Genomic DNA, 25,018 nt, shown 5'->3' on the forward strand with positions numbered 1-25,018 from the left:
GTGGTCCAGGGAACAACATGCAGATGAACAACAGACCTACTTTTTGTTGATACTGTATCTCTTTTCTGTCTAGCCAACTGTTCCATCTATTTTGAGAAACATCTTGTTTTCTAAAAAGGGTTGCTACTAAACTGTGTTACAGCTGACAGAGCAGAAGCAATAATGATAATGAAAAAAACTGGTAACTTGGAAAGGAGGTAACACCCATAAATCCGGGGATTGGCTATGTGGGCTAAATAAAACTTCTTCACAGAACAGCTCTTCAGAAATGAGAGCACATGTTCCACTGTAGTCAGACAACATGTCACTTCACTGTACAGAAGAAGCAATTTAACCAATTTGGAATCCAGTTTTTTTTTTTTTTTTTTTTTTTTTTAAGCTGGAGAAACTCATGTCTCTAAAGGAAGGGATGTCCTGGAACAATCTGTCTGCTTCTGCTCATTTTTTTTAAAGAACATTTTAAAAGAACATTTTGAAGGAAAAAGCACACACAACATGCGGTAGAATCTAAATATGCTGCATACACTGCCATATGCTAAAAACAAGAGATCACAAAATAATGCTGTCATTACTAAAGTAGATTACATGAATAGAGATTTGTGAAATAAGTGATCAATCTCAAAGAGAGAATGATTCTTAATGAGCATACCTAGAAAAGCATATAGTTCTTATAATTCAATATATGTATTTATCATTGCATATTTACCATGGGCCTAGTGTTTTGCTTAAATACACATGTTTAGCACTAAAAAGGAATTTCTTATTATTTTACACTCTAGGACTGTGTACAAAAACATACTTCATTTTACTAATTATATGTGTGCATTCACAATATGTACAGGTGTGACCCATTTTGTACAACAGATGTGTTCCTGGAAAAGTTTGGTTTACATTAGCATTTGGTAAGTTAACAGGTATTTTAGGTGAGGAAAAAAAATACGTAATTTAAGGGAAACCCATGCTGAATCTCTTTGGTTATATAATTCAGTAAAATGAAAAATGACTTGATAAAATACAAGTTTGTTAAATCAGAGTTTAGATGTGTGTTTAAATATGTGTGTGTATAGGGATAGAAAGAGGAGAAAAATTAGCAAGTCATTATTCCTATAATTCAAAGTGATGTTCTAGTTATGAATAAACCATGTTGTAATAGGAATTAGCAAGAATGGAGCCCAGGTGAGGGTTTGCTTGTTAGTAGGTTAGCATCTGATTACCATTTCACTGAGGGCTACCTGTGCTTCAGACTCTGTTGGGGTGGCACATTTTCTGTCTGATCTACATGCACCAACTGTATGGAACAGGTACAATTACCACCTGCATTGTGACTCATTATTTTGTTAATGATCACAACAACTTAGGAATTATTATATCTATCCAAAAGAAAAGAAAACTAAAAGCTCAGAGATTAAATGACTTGTTCAAAATGGCAGTGTTGGGATTCTAGTCCAAATCTGTCTGCTGTTTGGTTCAGCAAACATCTTCAGAAAATAGCAGGAAAGGGACACAGAAAAAGGAAGGCAGACAACAAAATATGCGTCATCAGGAAAGTTAGCACTGTAGGCAACTGAACCTTAATTCCTTTGGGAAACGTCTGGACCAACGTAGAAACCATTGCTTCTTAACTCAGGGAAAGATGCACCAACCATCATCCATCATTAGTTGAGGTCTGCTTTGGGGAATTTTAATTCTTCACTAGTGCCTTGCCTCCTAGCAGAATCGCTTAGAAAATACCTCAGACAATTAGGACCTATGGATAGAAAATCACACAGGCTAAGGGGCCGGGGTGGAGCACCAACGTTTATGACAGCAGTCAACATTACTGGATACTAAGTCCTTAGCTAAACTTTCACATGACATTATTTTGCCAGTTCCTACAATAATTCCCTTGGGAAAGGGAAAGATAAGTTGAGCAATTTTCTTTATTTTTAAAGTTAGTATCAGATCTCAGATGCAGATTCATAACTTTCTAACTTAAATATCCTTGTTCTTTCTGCTATATTACATAAAGTTCTAATTTTATTTTACTTTTCTCTAGTGGTCTTTGGAGAGGGTTCTGTTTTTTTTTTTTATTTCCAGCTTTATTGAGTTATAATTGACAAACGAAATTGTGTATATTTATGAGGTGCTCATGATGTTTTGATACATGTATATGTTGTGAAATGATCACCATAACCAAGTTAATTAAGATATCCATCAACTTACATTCATCTATTTTTTTTAGTTGTAAAAACATTTAAGATCTACTGTCTTAGCAATTTTCAAATTTGCAGTTTTTATATTATTTACATTTTTATGACGTATATAGTTTATATTATTACTGTTTAGAGTTGTACACAGTACAACTATATAACTATATGGAATCATGCCCTAAATAGACTATTTTAAATTGTTGTTTTAGATTGTGCTCTGTTGAAATCATTATTAAGTAAGTTTGCATTTTCAGTGCTTGCTTTTACTTGAGTGGGAGAATGTCTCCCCAAAGCATGATGTAATGTTATAGAAAATAGATGAGATTATCCAAATATAATCCACAGTATAAACCCAGCCTAACCAGGTATTTAGAATCTGAATGTTACTTTAACTGTGATCAAGAGAGTTCAAGTACAAATTTTAAGCACAGAAAATACCATGCTAGAGCTAATATTTGCTTACTCCCTTTCTTAGTTCTGAAGACCCACTTAATCCTCTCAGACGTCATTAGGATGAGAGGTGGAAAAACACTGTGCTTCTTGTAATTCATAAGACAGTAGGTGGCTGACTGAGGGAGGCAGAGCACAGTGGAGGTCAACAGGACCTAGGGGCTGAAGCATGGGACTGTCCAGTTGCAGAGGTGATTGAGAAATGTCAGGGTAGTGTCAGAAGTCTGAGTTGTGTGTGTATCTGTATGGGGGGCTGTGGTGGTGGTAATCAAGACCCAAAGCATTTTTGAGGTGTTGCATTTACTAGTACTAATACTTAATAGGAGTAAATACAAGAGAAAAGTTTGAGATTTCATTTTCATTGTCTTATAAAATATCTATACTCCACTGCACGGATAAGAAACATCATCAATAAAAAACATACTTGTCATGATTCTTGAAGGTTCACCTAGTGCCTGTCATTATGATATTTTGCTTTTTTCTTTATTCTTTTAGTAAACTTTTTGTTTGGAAGTACTTTTAGAAGTATGCAAAAGTCACAAAGAGTAGAGAGTCCCTGTATAGGTTATAGTTTCCCCAATTTTAATATCTTACTTCACACCTGTACATTTGTCAAAATTGTGAAATTAATATCAGTGCATTAATATTAACTAAACTAGGGGATTTTTGCATTGTGATTTAAGAATCAGAATCAAGGAGACATTCTGCCTTGTCCTTCAAAACTCATTCCCACTATCTACTCCCTCCCCATTTTATGAGATGTGGTCAAGGATAATTAAGGAAGGAAAGGCAGACAACTGCAGTGGTGTTTGATGTTGGTTTGTTGATTACACTAAGAAGGCATCTGTGCATTTGAGGTTCCAATGTGACAGGAAAGTAGTCATTATTTAGGGTTTCACTAATTTCACCTGTCATTCTCATATTAACCAAGGAGTCTTTCACATTTTCAAAGTGGTACAATCTACTTTATTTTTCATCTGTCTGTTTTTTTAAATTGTTCTAATTATTTATACATAACAGCAGAATGCATTTCATTTTTGAAGTAAAAGACTGAAACAATAATGACTGATCATAAAAGAGTATAGATAGCAATTTGAGTCATAATATTGAGATCTTATGCTTGGTCTTATCACTAATTAAATAACTGTATGGTCCTTCACATATCAATTAATTGCTCTGATTTTTTTCTCACACTTAAATGTGAGGTGATAGAATTGAGTAATCTCTAGGTTCTCTTTCTGGTTCAAGATTTTATGAAGTAAGATTCTGTAATGTTTCTTTAAAATGACTATTTCTTTTTAATACAAAATACTGTGTAGTAACTAGTGATGATGAATTCATTTTTCATCTGTTTTTAATTCTTTAAGTGAAGACCATCAGCAAACATTGATGGAATGAGATGGAAACTTTTCACACTTTGATGTATGTACCATGTCTGCCCTAGTTCCATTGGTGATCAATCCTTCTGGGCAAGAAACATTATGTGCTGTTAGTACTGTCAAGAAAAAGTACCACTTACGTTAACATTAGTCCACAATTTGTCATTTCTCTACAGTTTACTTTAAATTTGAAAAGTGTAGGCAATAGAAGAGTCTTGGATATTGATTACTGAGGTATAGCATTTTACTTAAGTAACAATTAAACTGCCAAATTAAACCATCATCACATGCACACACATGCACATGCACAGAACCCTAGAAAGAATGAAAAATATGAAACAATCTGAAACCACAGTTAAGCAGCTACCGTAGAGTTTTCTGATTGATCCTAGGAAGAGGCAAAATAGGCCATCTGTTTCCAACTAACTAGGGCACTTCCAAATGCCTCTCAAATCTCAACTAAAAATAGAGAAAATTGTTAACAAAGATTAGGCTTATGGTTAAATTGGCAGAACATAAACTATGAACTATTTGCATGTAACCCTCTTACATAAAATAGGTGCAATTCACAATGCTTTTATATCTGTGCCCAATATGGGCATTTCCTCCATGGATAATTGCTCTTGTGTTTCTTGTGGCTTAAATGAGTTTCTGGGACTTAAATTTATGCCTGAGCTCAGAGGATCATTCACAAAGATAACCTTTCACTCAGGTAGAAAACATTAATCCAAAGTTCTCATTACTTATACCTGTATCAGGACAGAAACCTGTTTTAGGAAGGCAATTTGGGATAAAAATAATTGAATCCAGCTACATCATTTTATTTTAATATTAGTATGCTAAAGTTTATGTTCATTATCTGCTCAAATTTCCTCCTTGACCTCTTTTTTCTCTCAAAGATTTAGGTTCAAAACTGGAGGAGAAAAATGTAGTGACATGCTTCAAATGTGCAAACCACTTCTCAACTGTTCTTAGCAGTTGCCTGGCAGCCATTTAACTTGAAAGGATAGGGTTTTGTCATCCATTGAAAAGGAGTCTCAAGTCACCCTGGTTTTTTAAAGCTCAAAAAAAGTTCTAATTACATTTCTTCCAGGTACATTAGAGGAAGGCATGTTTTATGACATCTTGATTATAAAAGTAACCTAAAGTAAATTAGAGCACATAATATGCTTGACTATTGTATACAAATATGGTGGAAAAGAGTCCTTAGGACTTTATCTTATCTTGGTATTGATACTATTCTAAAGGCCTTTCCTTCAAGTTTCTAGGCAATGCCCCAGTCTCAAGATGAAACACCAACTTGGAGGTGTTAATCTTTGTCCTCCTTTAGAAAAGCAGATTCTGACTCATGTCTACTAATGCATTTAAAAACATATAACTAACGGTGTTTGATGTCTTGATGGGGTGTGAAATACAATGCGTAGTGGGAGGCTTCATGAATATTTAAAAAAAATATTTTTAATCAGTGGGTGACTGAGTGGCCTTGATGGAATGAAGTGTCAGAGAGACTTACAGAGTGGCATGGAAATTTTTAAAAATGAGAAGAAGATAGAGTGCAAAGGGACAACACATAGAGACAAGAAATAACAGGAAAATGGAGAAGAGAAATATAGGTCTGGAGGCAGGTGTTAGAATCTGGTATTGTGGTAAAACCTGAGAGCCCAGAAGGTGAGCAATGCGGTCTATAAAAGCACATAGGAAATCTGACCTTGGAATTGTGTTATCCAACATTTTCATTCCTTAGTTCTGCCACTTACTAGTTGTATTGTGTTGGGTAAGTGTGTGTGTGTGTGTGTGTGTGTGTGTGTGTCTTAGTCTCTCTAAAATGGAGAACATGGTAGTAAACTTCATGGGCTTTTGTGAGGTTCACTGACAGGATTCACATAAAGTGCTTAGCAGAGTGCAGTATTACACATGGCAGGCACTCAATATAAAGTTATTATTGTTGCTGCTATTGTTTTAAAGGAAAAAGGCTTTCTATTTAACTGAAAATTATACTGCTTAAAAATATCCTCATTATCCTCATTATTAAAAGCCTGGATAAAATATCATTCCAGCACTCCAATTTCATAAGTAGAAAATTATGCACACAACCACGTCATTGTTCAAATCAAGGATCTTGCACCATTCATATTTACAAATGACGCTTTCCATTATGAGGTAGTGAAGACATTAAATAGAAACAACATAGAATATTTTCTGGCATTAATTTGCTATGCTGTTCCTCTACTTGACTCTTTATAATAAAAGTAGTATGTTGTAATATTCTCATTCGTGCATTCATAGTTGGAGATCATACCCTGATTACCTAAGGTGATTATATACTATTTAATATAATCCTAAAGATGTAATTTGATCTCTTATAACTCTAAGAGCTAAGTATTACAACCTGGAATATTGATATTAAATGTTGTTACTTAAGAATGTTAATACAAAACATGAACAAGGCTAGCACCTGTTGGGGAGATGGGTTTGTCTGAATTGAAAATCAGTATACTATTTAGTATACCTCCTGATCCTTCTTGGCAGTTGAGGTTTTATGAGTTGAACTCTTGATTGACTTCATCCCTTTCATAGAAAATGGCTACCCCAGTGATTTTCCTCTGCACTTGATCTTCCTGTCCAACAAGTTTTTCTGGTTTTCTTTTCCTGTTTACTGGGATATGTGGTCTGTAGAACTTGTATTACTTTTATTTTGAATGTGGAAACTCATGAGGTCTCCCTCCTTCACCCAGAAATCCTGTCATTCCAAAGGCTGTTGTTGGAAATTGCTGTTAGTGCTGTGTGTGTGCAGACCTGAGTGAAATAAGAGCTTTCTAGAACCACAGAATGAACTCCTAGCAATTTCTCAATGCTTCATCTTCCAGGAATAGAAATCTTTGGTTACTTTCTTGTGGATTTTGCAAGAGATTTTATATAGGTCAGACCCAAGATGCAGAGAAATTAAAGACCTCATGACTTTTGTTTTTTTATGAGAACCCACTTTCTTATATAATTTCTTTGACCTCATTAAAAATATTGGATAATTTAAGCACTTCGAATCACATTTTAACCATTCCACCCATTGGCATCTGACTTCTAATTTCACTTACAGACACCAACTGTCTGTTTACAAATCCATTATTTGGCAACTATGATATCTTTTTAAAGGATTTAAAACAGTGGCACCAAAGGTAAAATGTGGTTTAGTTCCCATCCTGGCACACAAAATTGAATTTAACTCACAGTGTAACCACAGTACAATATATAGTTTAAAATGCATCCTAATCATGGTTGACAGTGACTTAAAAGCACTTCCAGAATGATGAGCCAATGCTTTTTAAGTATATAAAGGACATGACTACTCCATATCTAGATCTAAACCCCTAAATAACCTCTATGGGTTTATCTTGCTTTTAAGATAATAACTTGGCTCTCTCTTTGTAGCAATTTTTATATCCCTGTTACCAGCCATGTCTATGGGACCCTTGATCCCTTTGCCTCTTCCCTTCCCTTCCCTTCCCTTCCCTTCCCTTCCCTTCCCTTCCCTTCCCTTCCCTTCCCTTCCCTTCCTTTCCCTTCCCTTCCCTTCCCTTCTTTTTTAATGCAGTGCCGGGGATTGGACCCAGGACCTTGCGCTTGATAGGCAAGCACTCTATGAACTGAGCTATATCCCCAGCCCCAAGCCCTTTGCCTTTTGACACTCATGATACTATATAAAATGAAACCTTCCAGTATTTCAAAACCAAAGATATTTCTGAATCACCAAGATACTTTACCAAGGAATATGAAGGAGAAAGAAGGTCTATGAAAGTGGATGGAGATGAAGAAAATATTCATTGGCTGAAGAACAATAGCATAGATTAAAAATGACAAAAGCTGAAGGATCATAAACAAAAATGTATTTGATTTAAAAGCAGGTAAAACTGGAAAGGAGGATGGCATCCAAAGGGCCAGTTGTAAGGAAGCAAAGGCAGCTTTGTGTGTTCAACCTCCCCTTGTTTATGACCATTTTATTCAATCATGGCGCTCACAGGGAGCCCCGAGGTTATCCACTCAGGTGTTTAGCTTACAATACTGAATTAAATGACATCTAGCCTCTGACCACCTATGGTAAGACCATACATGCTTCACATCTGACGGGTATTGCATCCATTTTGAGACAATTTTGATTTCAGAATGTTCCTTCTGATGTAATAAATATCTGGGATCCCAATTTGCAAAACTGCCTAGAGGACTGGAGACATTAAAACCACACAAGCCGGACGAATGATATCGCTAATAAGTGGAGGATGACACATAAAGGGGGGGAGGGAAGGGTTAGTGTTAGGGTTAGAGTTAGGGTTAGGGAGCAGGGCAAGTATGGAGGAAGAAAGTACTGTATAGAGGGTAAAGAGGGGTGGGAGGGGTGAGGGGAAGGGAAAAAATAACAGAATGAATCAAACAACATTACTGTATGTAAATTTATGATTACACAAATGGAATGCCTTTACGCCATGTACAAACAGAGAAACAACATGTATCCCATTTGTTTACAATAAAAAAAAAAGATAAAAAAAAAAAAAAAAGCCACACAAGCCAACAGAAATTGCGTTTACTCATTTGCTTAAGTCTTGCCCTAACAATTTGGAAGAATATCTCGTGGTATCCTCTAAAACCTGTTAGTTCAATTTCTGGGAAACATATGTCTCATTCAGCACTTCCAATGATTAAGAATACAATTGTCAACATCTCAGCCTAACCTCATCCCTACTATAAGATCATTTTTCCCCCGAAGGTCAAATGACACTACCTCCTATGCTTGGCTTTCCTTTTCTGAGCCTTGTATAGGTTGGTAAAGTCTATCTTTGATGTTTTGTCTCAGAACTGAACAAAATTTTCTTTTTCTTGGCAATTTTCTCCTCACAACAAGACTTGATTTCTGATTCTGTGTTCTGACATTCAGTTCCCAGCCAAGTGTTCATTCAGATCAATTCCCTTTGCTTTTCCTTCCACCCACCCTGAAAAGAGGCCTCAATGGAGCCAGGGGACTGAAATATGACCTTCCTTGTTTTCAACTGTCCAATAGCTTCTACTCCCTTGTTAGTTCATTAACTAACTCACTCAAAACATACTTAGTGATCATAAACAATATGGTCACTAAAGATGGTCAAGATGCTGTGTGAGGAATAAAGGCAAGAGAATGGGTTTGCAATACCCTACTGTCTATTGGGGCAACTCTGCAAATGTAAACAAAATAACACAAGGTTGAAATAACTAAGGACAACTGGCTAGAGCAGCCAGAAGGGGTTCAAAGGGCATAGGGACCTTTGTCTTGCTGCTGCCCAAGACACCCTTCTGTCACTAAGTCCCTAATAAGCCGAACTTCATGCAACCTTCCATTTGTTTGAGTCTTTCTTTGGATTCTCAGCACCTTCTGTCTTTGGCCGTTCGTTCTCATGACTGTGTTTTCACAAGGCAGAAGAGGGCAGGAAGCCAGGTCAAGTGCGTTTAGCTTACAAGTTTTTGAAAGTATAAATATTTTCCTTTTCCTCCAAGATATCAAAATCAGCAATCAAAAGAAAACTAGGTTTATACTGCTACATTGAGGACTAATATTTAAAATAATGTCAACTTCCTGACAAAATGGTAAGCCTTTGAATAAATTAACAGGAAAAATTGTTAACTCATTCCCTCTGTGTGTGAATGTGTGTGTGTGCGTACAACAGGGAAATCACAAATACTGTGGGGATGGATTTAGAATAATTCTCCCTAGTGTCAGGGAGTTTGTTCAACTTTATCTTGAGAACAACTCACGATGCAAAGTGTAATGCACCTTTTTTTTTTTTTTTTAGTCGTGGAAAGAATTTTAAAAGAAATAATAAAGCAAAAGTTACTGAGGCCAGAGAGACCTCTTATCTTAGCATCATGTAGTCTGACTATAAAACCTAACAAATGTAGAGGCAGAAGAGACACTTTTCAGTCTTCAGAGAGGTTCCTACTGAAGATTTCAAGGCACCAGCATTCAACTCTTATGCTGGAATCTGGGTAATAATTTCTAATTATTATTAATCGTCACCATGATGGAACAATTATAAACATTTTTAAGACTTTCAAGATATTGCGAAATTCTCTCACCTTAAGTAATTTTATGTACAGGTATTATTGTTCCCTCTTACTTTTCAGTAAGCAATTGATTTTTCATTTCCATGACTTAGATTAATTAATCCCTTGGCCCCTTGTTGCTGTCAGTGGAGGTCTTACTACACTTTAATCCTTGGATTGTCTGCCTGTATTCCTTACTGGACTGACTGCTTCATAAGCATGGGGATTATGGGTTATGGCGTCTTTTGTCCATTTGATACCCAAACCTAACTTGGGGTAAGGCTCCAAGTATGTACTCAATACATATTTGTTGAATGATAAAGAATGTCACCTAAATCCTAAGGACCACAGAACAGATGCTCTGGCTTTGTATGTACAATAGGATCTGGGTTTGCAGAATGGCTTGGACTGCAGCCCCACCGCTACTTGGCAATTTGACTTTAGTTTAAGCTAGCTCTCTTAAGTTTCAGCTCCTTCTTCTAAGATATGGAACTCTCTTTGTTGAGAGGATGGAAAAAGATACTTTTGTTGAAACATCTGGCACTGTAGCTGGTATATTTGCTGCTTCAACTGTCAGTTGATTTCCACCTTTTCCGAAATCTTTGCACTTTGTCACAAATAACGATGTCATTAAAAATGTGCATGTCTGAATGGGAAGGTGAGTTGACAATTTTTTAAATCATATAATATGTACATAAGTACAAATGGTCGGATGTCAGACAGGAAATTCAGGCAGTAAGGTGATTTGTGAATGTAGACAGAGAAGAGAAATTATGCTATCTGGAAGGTGTCATGGTCACTTAGTCAAGTCACATGCCTCCTCATCAGTGGGGTCCCAGAAGATATTGTGACCCCACTATTTCAATAGCCATGACATGTTGACCCCTGTCTCCACTCAGATATGGTTGGTACTAGTTTATGTTCTTTGTTCCTTGGTCCAAAGCATTTCTTTGCTCTCAGAAATAAACACATATTTAAATTACATTATTCAGTCATCAAACATGATTGGTAGAAATGAGACTAATACAACTGAACATGTTTAAAACAGGCTTTGTCAAACAAAACAAAACAAAAAGACCTGATTGAAATTTAGCATTCCTTGGGAAAACTGAAGAGAGCAAGACTTGACTGAGGAAAAATTGGATTCAGTAAAATGATCAATAAAGAACACAATTCACAACAGCTAAAAATATACAGAGAAAATTTATTATTGATCAAAAATTGATGGAACAATAAAAACTTTCTTCAGAAAAATGAGCTTCTGCAAAATTAAATTGAGAAAATTTACAAAAGAAAACTCATTGCATCCAATGTGGAATTTTAAAAATTGATTGATTAAATCTTTGGTGTGAAGTTTACAGAGAAAAGATTTCATAAACAGTAATTTCAGTAAAATTAAAGAGTTTATAAAAATTGTCTGTATAAACATCTAATCCAAAAATTAGATTAATTTAGTGAAATTCTAAAAAAGTACCCTTTAGATGAGAGTAGAAATATACTATTACTCCAATAAGAATGGCTGTGTTACCAAACACACAATGGAAATATCCTTAGGGATCAAGAGTGTGGGAACAAAACATTCCCAGGATTAAAATAGTAGCTTCAAAATGGCAGGATCAAAATACTTGATACTCAACAGAATCAAATCAGTATTCGGTCAGACAAATACTTTTAATTGTCCAACTGATATTTCCTAAAGGAATAGTGACTGATAGAAAGCAGAGAATATTGCTAAATTTGTTTCATTAAGCTTTCCACTTCAAACACAATATTTCCTTCTTATAGAATGAAAAGTATTTATTTCACCAATTTAAAAGAATTTCACATTCTACCAATTCTTTAAGTTGGCTGTGTCAATGTGTTATTTGTTTATCTCTCTTCTCTATCTTCTCCCTCTCTTTCCCTGCTCTCACAAACACACAGTCAATATGACCATGATATCTGTAAAGAATGACCATCATGACATGATTTATTTACTACCATCCACCAAGCACGTTGCCAACAGAGAGACCATAGAGTTACATATTCTCAGTTGTCTCCCAAATAATACTGGATTGCACATCTAGGTATCTCTAACTCTACTGAATCCTAATGTATCATGGAGTTATTATTTTTGGAGTCTGGAATCAGAAGCCCTCCCTGATGACATGCTCTTGATGTGAACCATGCCCTAAATGACTCTTTGGAACTGTTTCCTGAGTTCCTCCCCAGTGGGTCCCAGGGTCACCACATGTGCCCAAATACACCATTTCAGACACAGAGCAGTTTTGCAACCTATAAGGCTAAACCAACATATTTTAAAAATTAATGAAATTAGCTAGCTCTTAAAACACGATTTTCTGGGAAGATGATAAAATTAGAAACACCACCCTGTTTCTGTGTGTCAGACTCAAAAAGACCAACCTTGACAGAATTCCATTTCGGGTTACAGAGATTGCTAAAAATAAGCCTATAATCCCTGACCACCAGCAGCAGGCTTTCAGCAGAGATGGCAGGCAGTTGGGGTGCTGGCTCCTACATAGTAAAAAAGTTACCTACAGTTTCTCAGGAATAAAATCAGCTGTCAGAGTCATGTTAATAAAATATTGCATGTCAATAATAATGACTATAGCTAAGACAATTAACAGTAGCAGTGCCAGCAGTAGCAATGACCATATACTGAGCACTTAGTAATCACTTCCCATTATTTAATCATGACAACCTGGTAAAGCAGCTAATCTTGTCTATTTTAGAAGTTGTAGCTTCATCAAGCAGCTCCAACCAATTTACATAGATAGTTAAGAAAGGGGGCTAGGCTTCAGAACACCGGATCACTGTCATAGAATATTCTGTTGCATGAGAACATACATAGGTTCACAGATGGCTGTCAAGTCAAAGGTTAATTTTAAATCTATTAATAGACAATGAATGTACATGTCAAAAGTTACATGAAACTAGATGTGTGGTAACTTTTACTTATGTCCCTAATGTGTCAATTGAATGGATCATATCTAATCTTTGCCTATTTGAGCATGGGTAGAGAGAACAAGGGTGTGGACAAATATAGTAGGATATGAATTCACTAAATTTTGAAGAGGTGGGGCTCTTAAATCATTTTTTTAAAGTCTCAAATGGGGGTTTTGGGTTCTGAGTTTCTGAGGTATTGTCTTTTCTGACTAATCTCAATGGAAAAAATAAAAACAAAAAAGCAAAAGACTATATCCAGATAAAGGACATGTTACCAAGGAAATTTTGGCAATAGCCTCCTTAGGATTGAAGACTATAAAACACATTTTCATTATTTCTTCTCTTGGTGGCTAGTTGGAAAAATCCTGAATGCAAAGCAAACACCCACACATATACACATGTCAAGAAAGGAGAAAAGAGGCATTGAAATTTTTATGCCAGATGTCTAATTAGTTTAGATAAAATGTTTAATTATCTTTTATTTCCTATCATGTTTCTATGAGTTATATTCATGTTTGTTAAAATCTCATGAGGGGGAGTATTCTAGAGGAAATTCTTTGTAAATGCAAAACTCCTTTTTAAAAACAGAATTAGGATAACAAACAGGAAAACTTTTCATTAGTGCAAGTATATAGAAAGTGAGACCAATTACCTAAGAACAGCTTCTTTTCCTTTCCACAAGAATGTACAGCTGGAATGTGAACCTGTAGTTTGCAAAATATTGTGAAGAAAAGTATTTTCTACGTTTCTCTCTTTTGAGTTTGGATTAAGATTCCTGAAACACTGTATTGATGAGGTGATAAAATCATACCTTATCTGGCCTCTCTTGTCTAAAGAGTCATACTGCATGTTGCAGCTAGAACCTCAAACTGTTTTTTTCATTTCCTCTTTCTCTGGGATGGTAAATTAGTGACCTATGGGTATAATCATGTCCGCTAATATTTTGTTTTATGCTTAACATTATGCTTTTCAGTTACTGAATTATTTGCTCCTACTTAAATATTAATCATTTGCCAAAATATTCTGATTCCACGTCCCCTGGAAAAAGCAGGTGTGGTCACATATCTTCTCCATTGGTGCTGGAGTTGGATGGTGGAACCAGTCCCTCAGATGGACTTGCATTCTCCATGTCTTCCGGAACTTAATTTTATCAACCTTTCACTTAATACCTGGCCTGATTCACCCATGTATGCCAATGTCCTTTTCTCCATAAGCTTTTGTTTTTAAATCTTCTAACTACAACTATTCATTAATTTTATAACATGAACAAATGAGTCCATTCACCATTCCTCAAAAACATTGTGAGATTTCCTACTTCGATGCATTTATTCATACTGAGGTTCTTACCTAAAATTTATTCAGGTGAAACCTCCTTCAAAGTAAAAGTTTTTGAGGCCCTGCTCAAATGCCACTTTCAGAGAGATCCGGTGAGGATTACTTCTACCTCTCCTCAACTTTTCAGGAAGTTTTTACTTGTACAAACTTACACCAGATTTACTTTTTTGTCTTTAAAAAAATTTTTTTTTCACTTTATTTATGTCCACCTTTTGGCATTCTAACTAGAGAGTACACTTCTAGAAGGCAGGCTTTATAGTCCAATTTTTTTCTTTCTTATTCTTTTTATGTTCTTTTTAGATACACATGACAGCAGGGTGCATTTTGACATAAACATACATGGAGTATAATTTATTCTAATTAGGATCCCATTCTTGTAGTGGTACATGATTTGAGATTCACTGTGGTGTATTCATATATGAAAATAGGAAAGTTATATCTGATTCATTCTACTGTCTTTCTTATTCCTATCTCCCCTCCCTTCCTTTCATTTCCCTTTGCTAATCCCTTCACTGAACTTCTAATATTCTTCACCATTCACAGAACTATGATCCTTTGAGAGACTCAATGGATATTTATTTTATAGTAACTACTGAAAATTTTATAGGGTTTAAACACAATCATTTCAAAGGTGGATATTTTCTATTTTATTTTTCTCTACATCCAAAGTCTTATGAATATAATCTGTGGTATATGAAATTGTCACACATTCCCAAAGACTCACCATGATTGACATAATAGCTAGAAAGAAATAATTATACATTAAAGAGTTTAATGATCTCAAAACAGTAGCATAATTTCTTTTCTTGGTACCTAATAATTCTGTTTGAAGAACTGGAATTTGAGGTCTTAAGTTTAAATGATTTTACCCCCATCAAGGTGCTCCAAAGAGCACTCTAAGTTCTAGAGTAATTAACACTTTTATGAACCAGATAACAACTATTCATATATTTCACAGAAAACGAGCCAAAAGAAAAAAAAAAACACACTGGAATTTAAAGTATAATATTTGGGCAGAAATGTAATTGTGGTTCTGGCAAGATCATGAACTTAAAGACCATGCATTTGCAAGCCCATTTGCTATAAACACTTAGAAATACTAAAAATATATGTGTATATGCATGCATATATATATATACATGTGCATATATATACATATACATATACATATATATTTTATAGTAAATACTGAAAATTTTATATCACACACACACACACACACACACACACACACATATATAGAGAGAGGAATTTTATCTTCATATAAGGAGGAGGAGGAGGTGGAAATTTATCAACTGGCATTGTGGTGGTGGTGCCATTAGGGGGACAGCCATAAACAGCTATTCAGTGGCAATAATGTCTGCAGACCTGAATTTCATGGCTGTGCAAGGCACAGAATATAAAATTTAAATCCTAAAAACACTGAACCTTATGCTTTGTGTAAAACTGGGGTACTCAATGTGACCCATGCAGTAAAAATGGTAGAAATAATTTATGCACTGGATTATGGTAATGACAAGGAAACTAGAATTTAATAAAATTGTCTCTTCTGAGAAATTTTAAATATTCAGCCTTGAGCTTTGTATGCACACTATTTGTGAGGCACAAGAACCTTGAAGCTAAGAAACATTTAAAAATTTGATCTTAGGCCAGATGACAATCCTGTTGTCCTTGGCAGAAACATTAACAACAGCCAAATTCTGTGTGTTTTCTTTTGTATTTCAGTCTGCACAGGATTTCTATAGAAAGAAGCCCTATGGAAGAGAGTTCACAATCAAAATGAAAAGATTTGCAAAACACATGAAAAAATAATTCACCTTTTTGCAACAGTTAGCAGAATAGAACATTAGTACACAATGAATTTGTATTAATAAAATAAAAATGGGAAAATATAATAAGGTAGTGTGTTTTAAATATTTAAATTAATCTAGAAGCTGGATCTAGTGGGTATACTAGAATTACAAAAAACAGACTAAACATGATGGAAAATAAAAAGATCTGAAAAAGAACCAAACAGAATTTCTCTTAAATTTGATGGAAAAATATAGTAATAAGGATCAATCACATGTATAACTAAATTCAGAAGCTTGCTCTAATAGACATATATAAACTTTGAACTAGAAATTATGTGTGCATCTGCACAATGTGTACAAATTGAAACTCAACAAATATTGAAGAATCAATATCCTATAGACCAAATTCTGTAATAATGCATGAATATAATTAGAAATCAATAAAAATGAGTTAACTTCCAAAGTCTAGTATAATTTGAATAATAATTTTAATGACTCCATATTCAAAAATACATAGCATTAAGTAAATTATTTAGAAAAGAACTTGCAAACTAATAAGTGTTTAATTCATCAAAGAGAAACAGGACTGGCCAAAATAACATGAAAAGATGTTCTACCTACACAGGGAATTGGAAATTGGAAGGTTTAGGCACTATTTCAGGATTTCACATCTTGAAAAACATGGTTAACAACTGTGTTGTTGGAAAAGATCTGGGAAGGAATACATTTGGCACTAACAACTAGTAAATTGACACAACTACTTCAGAGAGAAATTTGGTAATAGACGGAAACTCCACAGAGGCACAAACCCCAAGTACTCCTGTACCTATCTCATCCAGATAAATTCTCATGTGTGTGCATAGGGAAATTTGTATTTGGTGGCTCATGACTCATATCTTGTAATATCAAGAAGTGCGAAGCAATGAACTTTCCTTCAGAGAACAATAGGCTAAGTAAATTGACTTATTGTGCAATAGAATTCTTTTAAACAGTTAAGAAATGTGTAAGATTTACAATCATTATTGTGGATAAATATTTTTTAAAAAATTTAGTGAGAAAGTAAGAAGACAAAAATCCCAGCTCCAAGTTATACTATCTATATGACCTTGGAAAAGTTATTCAGTTTATTGCCTCAGTTTTCTCATCTATAAAGAGATGATAAGATTTGGCTCATAGAAGTATTGCAGGATGAAATGAGTTAATCCATCTACAATAGCTAGAGTAGTGCCTGACTCTGAGGAAGTCCATGTGTCTGCTATTATTATGATATTATTATGATCATTACAATTACTTCTTCTATTTGTGATGACTCATACAAAAGTTATGAGAAAAAATAATACCATATATTGGTTTACTAATACATTTGTGTAGTAAAAGTAGCATATAAGAAAATATTATGTACCAAATTTAGAATGGTAAGGAGAGAGAGAGGGAGCAAAAGAGAATTAAAGGGTAGTGGATGTCAAGCTTTATTTTACTGAAACTAAAAATAGAGATTAAGTAAAATGGAAAAATGTTAAAAAAATATGTTTTTTGAGAGGTGTCCATTCTATTAGTTCTTTTTAAAAATTTTTACAGAATGCATTTTGATTCATTGTACACAAATGGGGTACAACTTTTCACTTCTATTATGTCCATTCTATTAGTTCTAAACTTATTTTGAATTTCCCAATTTAAAAAAAAAGATGTCTCTAGAGAAGAAATCTCAAACTTTTCAAGTTTTAGGTTTTTATAAAATGGTTGAAATGATCTGACTCATGAGTTTGTAATCAGGATATGGTTAAATAATGAATATATTACAACACTGAAACCATGCACAGTTTATTTTCAACAAATTCAAGCAAAATATTTTTTTCTGGGGGGTATTGGGGATTAAACTCAGGGACACTCGACCACTAAGTCCCATCCCCAGTCCTATTTTGTATTGTATTTAGAGATAGGGTCTCATTGAGTTGCTTAGTGCCTTGCTTTTGCTGAGGCTGGTTTTGAACACGAGATCCTCCTGCTTCAGCTTCCCAGGCCTCTGGGATTACAGGCATGCACCAAGGCACCTGCCAAAATACTATATTTTTAATGTAAAGAAATTTATAAGTCATTTGACTACTTACCGAATTTATTTCTAGTTCTTTCAATGAATTTATTTTTAGTCTTTTGTGTGTGTGTATGTGTATGTATTTCCTTTTTATCCCAAGAGTGAATCATATACTAAATTGAAATGTCTCCTGAGTTCTGTACTTGAAATAAGTTGAGCTTCTTTTTGTCATTAAATATTCCTTAAAATCATGATGTTTAATGGTCCCTTATTTCATACATTTGTGTTTTTTGATATTTCCTTTTTTCCTGTTTTTTTCTATATATTCTGTGGTTTATACAGTAGTTTATAAGATGTTCTATAAATCATGTGTCCTATTTTAAATTCTATTTGGTAAAGCCTTGTAATTTTTCAAAATTCCATCTACTCCATGGGTTTTTATTTATCAATCAACATGGATGGCTTTTCATTTTAGTGCATCCTTTCCCTGCCCCCAACACAAAGTTGGAAAATGTTGTACCTGTTAATGTTCCTCTGATTACTGGACAGAATGAGGAAGTCTACTGGAAATGGTGGAGACATTTGAAGTAAGGTCTATACAAGACAGGGACTTTGTCCAATTTTCTTGGAGACTGTGGCTCTGAATCAGAGGGCAGAGTGTGAGTACAGAATGAAGTGTTTCCTATTAGTAGAGGTGTCTCAAAAACTCAAGTTGTTTATTGATTACATTTTAAAAATCCAATCCTGTCGAGTGCTCATGCTTGTAATCCCAGTTGCTCAGGAGACTGAGGCAGGAGGATCATGAGTTCAAAGTCTCAGCAATTTAGTGAGACCCTAAGCAACTTAGTAAGACCCTGTCTCTAAACAAAATATTAAAACGAACTGGGGATGGGGCTCAGTAGTTGAGTGCATCTAGATTCAATCCCTGATACCAAAAAAAAAAAAAAAAAAAAAAAAAAAAAATCCAATCCTATTTACCCGGTTTTTATTAGAAATTCTTCTAATTTTGAATAGTAGGTTAAGAGTTGATCTGAATTTCTTACTATGGTGAGGATGTGACATTTTGTTTTTATCCTAGATTCCATATTATTTTAGTGGGTAGATGGGAGAGGCCACATCAAGAGTTGCTATTCAGATGAACTCTTAGTTGGTTCCAATGTTTTTAAGTTTAGTGGAGGGAAATAGGTAAAGAAAGAAAGATACTAACTTAAGAAAAACATTGATGTCCTAATATTTTTCCATTGAAACCATGTATTATTTTCAGTTATATCTTGCATACATGATCTTTACTTTTCAATGCTAGGAATTAAAAAAAATATCATATTTGGACTTGAAGAAAAGAACATATAGACTAAAAAAGAAATTTAAAAGAGAGGTATCAGGGTCAAATCCACTTCTTCAGAACAATGACCAGAAGTCATGAAGGTCATTTCATAGATTTTAGGAAACAGAAATATGTATTTCTCATTATAAGTATTTGAGAGTAGAATAATTCTACTAAAGGAAAATAAGAGAAGTTGATCTTGGAGACCTTTTGTTCTGACCACCTCATTTATTTATTTTTATTTTTCTCATTTTATTTTATTTTATTTTTATTGATATAATAACCACTTTATTTTGCAGAGAAGAGCTTGGAGGCCAGGATTAGACCTTTCATTTCATGACTCCTAGTTCACATTATACCCAGAACATTATGAGGACTTATCAAAAACAAGGAATTGAATGAAATGAAAGGTTTAGAATATAGGATATCTAGGGTACCTCTTTACACTGGTATTCTGTGAATATGAGTTAATCTTAGCTTAAACAAAAATAAATGAAGTGAACACAGTTCCATACAGTTATTGGGTATAGGGATCAAAACACAATCCAGGAAATCAAAGGCTACATTGTGCAGCCTTTAATTGTATCACAGACTGGAACACAGTCCAAATGCCAGAAGTCTTAAAATATTAGGTGTTCTGCTTTGCTCTGACTGTCCTTTAGAGATTAAAATACAAAATTCTGAACATTTCTGTCACATTACCTCTACATGCAATCTAGAGAGAGTGGTAATGTTTTCTCTCAGTTAGAAATTACATTTTTGAAAAGTTGCCTGTTGTTTATTGAGCTTGTTTATATCATAAAATTGAAGTACATAGCTATATGTAAAACCCTCCAAAGGTTCAGAACCTTAAGAATAAATGAATTAGACAGACCAGTTTTCACTATGACCAGAGACAAATCTACAGGGTAATATATGTTCAACACGCCTAATGTTCAGGAACAAGACAGTTTTCTTAAAAGTAATGTAGACAAATCATCAAATTGTAAACAACCTTGGAGAGCAAATAGCCCTAAGATTTGGTTTTGTTTTGTTTTGTTTTTGTTGCTAGGATTCCATGGAAGAACACAATGGAATATAAAAACTATCTGTAATTTCATGCAAAATATTATTTATATATGGACATATTTGCGATTAGAGAAAATCTACAGCTTTCATTCATTTTTCAAAAGGGTTAATTATGATGGAGTCAGACTCATTAAGTATCTCATTTTAAAACAGATAATTGGAAAAAATATAGATTGATAAAATTGCCTAGTCCATACAACTCATTGGTGGCAGAATTTGGCTAGAATAAAAAGGATTTTCAGTCTCCTGACAAAGAGTTGTTCCACCATAACTTGCCCTTTTATGAAATGTGTTTTTTAAAATCATTTGTTAAATTTCTGTGGATCACCAAGTATCAATAATAATAATGCTTGTTGGTGATTTATAGAACACCTTTTCAATAAAATCTCTTAGTAAAGTTAGAGTAGATATTTAATAAATAATTTTCTCAAACCAATAGGTCAAGAAGAGTATGTTCAAAATCAATGAGAAATTCATTAGTATTTGCAGATGATATGATTATCTTTCTAAACTATAAGAAATTAATTAAATGTATTAAACATTACTGGATATATATTGAGATTTATGCAAAACATTTAAAAGTCACTAATTTTCTTATGCAGAAGTGATTGGAACAAAATTAATGAAAATGGATTCCATTCACAGCAGCACAAAAATGTATAATACTTAGAAATAAACTTAATAAAAATATATGCAACTTGTGTCAAGGAAATTACATAATTTCACTTAATTATATAGAAGAATATTTTAAATAAATGGAGATTAAATACCATGACCTTGACTGGCAAAATATCTCAATGTTATAAAATAATTAATTTTACCAATTTAATTTCTAAAATTAACTCCCACTAAAATGTCATTTGAATTTTGAAGGTGGTAATTTTTTTCTAATATTGATTTGCGAGTAAATAGGCTAGGATGGTTCCTATTCCACATGCTGTACCAAGTTTTAAAAAACACAATAATGAAAACTCTGAAGTATTGGTGTAAAATTAGCTGTCAATGAAAGAAAAATGAAACCTAGTAACAGGCATAGGTACACAGTCATAAGTCACAATTAAGTATAATTAAAATGCCATATTTAATTAGTAGGCATAAATGGATTATTCAATAAATGATTCTGGGAAATTGGCTGAGCATTTAGAAAATTAATTAATTAATTAATAACCAACTAGATTAGATGAAAGCCTCAACTCAGCTAGATCATATTCCCCTTGACCAAAAATAAAACTTCATTTTCTTCTTCTTTGAATGTTCACATTATCTCACATTATCTTTGGGATTACCCTAAAATTAGTGTTTCCTGTTTTATATACCTTTAACTTAGAACTCATTCAGAAATAGAAGTAGACAACATTGCCCAAACCAGAAGCATATTACCATCCACCATCTTAGCAGCCTTAGGAATGACTCAGGAAAAAACCAATAGGTAGAAAGAGGTCAGGGGTGGGTAAGATTTCCAGATTAAAGTCATAGGAGGAGCATAGCAAGTCAAAGAATGGTCAAGAATCATTTCAAAGCCAAGACTCTTGAGTGTTTTTTTTTTTTTTTTTTGAGATTATTGTGAATGGGATAGGGGATAGGAAGTCCTCTGATTTATGTATGTTGATTTTGTCCGAAACAATCCAGACTCAGAAAGTCCCAGTGTTTTCTTTCATACGTGGGAGCTATCCAAAATAAGGAAAGAAAGTGAGGGGAGGGTTCCATGAAAATAGAAGGGATGTCAGTGGAACACAGGAAGGAGATTGGAAAGGAAGGAGGAGGGATGGGAAAATGGAGGAATGATAGAATGAAATTGAACAAATTATCCTATGTACATATGTGAAAATATCAAATATCATAGTGAATTCCACCTTTATGTATCTATAAGGCACTAATTTAAAAAAAATTATAACTAAATAGAAGACCAGTAGTGTTGAGGAAAGGGAAGAGGGGAAGGGAATGAGGAAGTCAGGGGAATGAAGAAGGGCAAATTATATTCCATGCATGCATTATTATGTCAAAATGAACCCCAATACTGTGTATAACTATAATAAAAGCATTAAAAAATCTCCAAGACTCTGGAGAAAACACTCAAAGGAGACTCTCTTCCAAGTCTAGGTCCACAGCAGGGTCCCAGATGTTTAAGAGACAAGTATATTCCCCAAGGATAGAAAGACCAACATGAGACAAGGCAACAGTTCCTTGGATTCTGGATCTAGTAAGAACTGTAAGTAGCAGCAACCCAAATTATCTCCAGCTAGAAGATGGAACCATGTTTGAAACCTTGTTCAGTTGGGAAGCACAGAAAAAAGGGAATGGGATAGGGGTGATGAGGGAGTGAAATTATCAGCTCTTTATTGTATTCCAGGTGAAATTAAAAATCCTACAAGGCTGACACTAATACATATAATTCTCTTTCATCAATGCTACAACATATTAAGAATTTGTTAATGCTTTAACAGCAGTGGATTCACTGCAACATTGTACAAATCCCAAGATACTAAATTATGAATAAGACCTGTAAAATTGACAATGTATTGTTGTGGGAGGCATAACATGAAAGATAGCATAAGGATTTTAATCTTATAGGTACTATAGCAAAGTTCACATGAACACGCCATCATTAGAGAATAATAATTAGCCTTCAACATCAAGTATTAGCTGCTCCAAATCTTTTATCCTCAGGAAAATGACATGTGACTCCTGCTTTGATTTCCATCATCAAAAATTTGTCTAACTTTGTGTTTTGGTTAAAAAACTTTTAGGGGGCTGGAGTTGGGGCTCAGTGGCAGAGCGCTTGCCTAGCATGTGTGAGGCACTGGATTTGATTCTCAGCACCACATGTAAATAAATGAATAAAATAAAGGTCTATCAACATCTAAAAAAATTTTAGTGTTCAAAAATTGTGCTGTCCTATAAGCAATTTGAAATTTCACACTTCACCTTTAACTCAAGGGCTTAGACTCAACTGATACTTAATATTTACACCTGCAGTCAATGCCCATAGCCTTATTAATGTAATAATTAATTTTCACAATAAAATTATACTGATTTATGAGTTTTCAGTGTATTCTTCCTTGATTGGTATAATAGCTAAAATTTTTTATTTAGTAATATCATGAACAGAAAAATGATACATATACATATAAACGTATGTATATAAATTTACCATTAGCAAATGAAAAACAAGAAATAGCTAATTTAAGAGGGGAAAAACAGAAAGCAAGCAGTTGTTTTCATGAGATTTTTCAGAAAATCTTAGGAATAAATAGACTATGGATTGCAAGTTGATTATTTTGTAAAAGGTCAGAGATGAAGAGCAGGAGCCATTTAGGTAATGCTACACTTAGATAATGTATTATTATTATTTTTATTTTTGGTAACAGGGATTGAACTCAGGGGCACTCAACCACTGAACCACATCCCTGGCCCTATTTTGTATTTTATTTAGAGACAGGGTCTCGCTGAGTTGCTTGGTTTTGCTGAGGCTGGCTTTGAACTCTTGATCCTCCTGACTCACCCTCCTGAGCCACTGGGATTACAGGCGTGAACCACCATGCCAGGCTATACAGTGTTTTATGAATCACAAACCGAACATGACTTAGTTTGTGGCACTTATGAACACTTAGTAGTGCTTTTATACTTAGCAGTGTCAGGTATTACACAGTCTTTTAAGAAAGAAAGAAAACAGTTCTACCTCAAGCGTGATCTGGCTACTGAGGGAATTCTGTATTCAGATAGCAAAAATCTACCAAAGAAATAGACTATTCAATAGAAACCCAATCCTGATTTTTGGTCTCCTATAACATTATTATCTATACTTCATGGCAGTTCTCATTTTAACCAAATGAGTCATGAGTATGTTATTCTTTAATAGTATCAGTGGTAAGATACTATGAAGACATAGAAACAGAACAACTTACTTCCAAACACTGAAGAACCACTAATTTTAGAACTTCATTTTTTATGTGGGGGGAATGACCTGTTGATAGGGTACAGAGGGCTAACCCACCATTTATTCCTATATTCAATCCGTTAAATATATGAATTATGTGTGAACTCTCTGTGCACACTATGATCACTATCATGGGGAGAACACAAAGACACGAGCTTGGGGCACAGAGTATAGTAAATAAGTAGATGTCTTTGTCTTCAGAGGAAGAGAGAGGGATAAATGCACTTACACACATACATATGTTTATATTGTGTGTCTATTACTAACTGTAACACAACACAACAAGTCATAATTCTATAGTACTTTTCAACTTGCAAAACTACTTCCATATACATTACTTATGTAAGTTAATCAATGACTCTCCACTTAGGTATTTTTCATTATCTCCATTTTATAGTTGAGAATAACCTCTTTCCCTGTTCTTAAAGATTTGTTGTGAGATGGTACTTGTGGTGTTCTATATTTTAAAAACACTGAAACCATTATTATTCTCCCTATTATG

At 34.3% G+C, this 25,018-nt stretch overlaps 1 protein-coding gene across 1 annotated transcript in view; it reads right to left on the reverse strand.

The window, feature by feature from the left end:
* The window catches only part of KCNH8 (potassium voltage-gated channel subfamily H member 8), a 401,588-nt gene that overhangs the window by 89,538 nt on the left and 287,032 nt on the right, over window positions 1-25,018 (reverse strand). The gene's annotated exons all lie outside the window — the stretch shown is intronic.

This window comes from Sciurus vulgaris (assembly GCF_902686455.1).
Source record: "Sciurus vulgaris genome assembly, chromosome: 16".
NCBI lineage: Eukaryota > Metazoa > Chordata > Mammalia > Rodentia > Sciuridae > Sciurus > Sciurus vulgaris.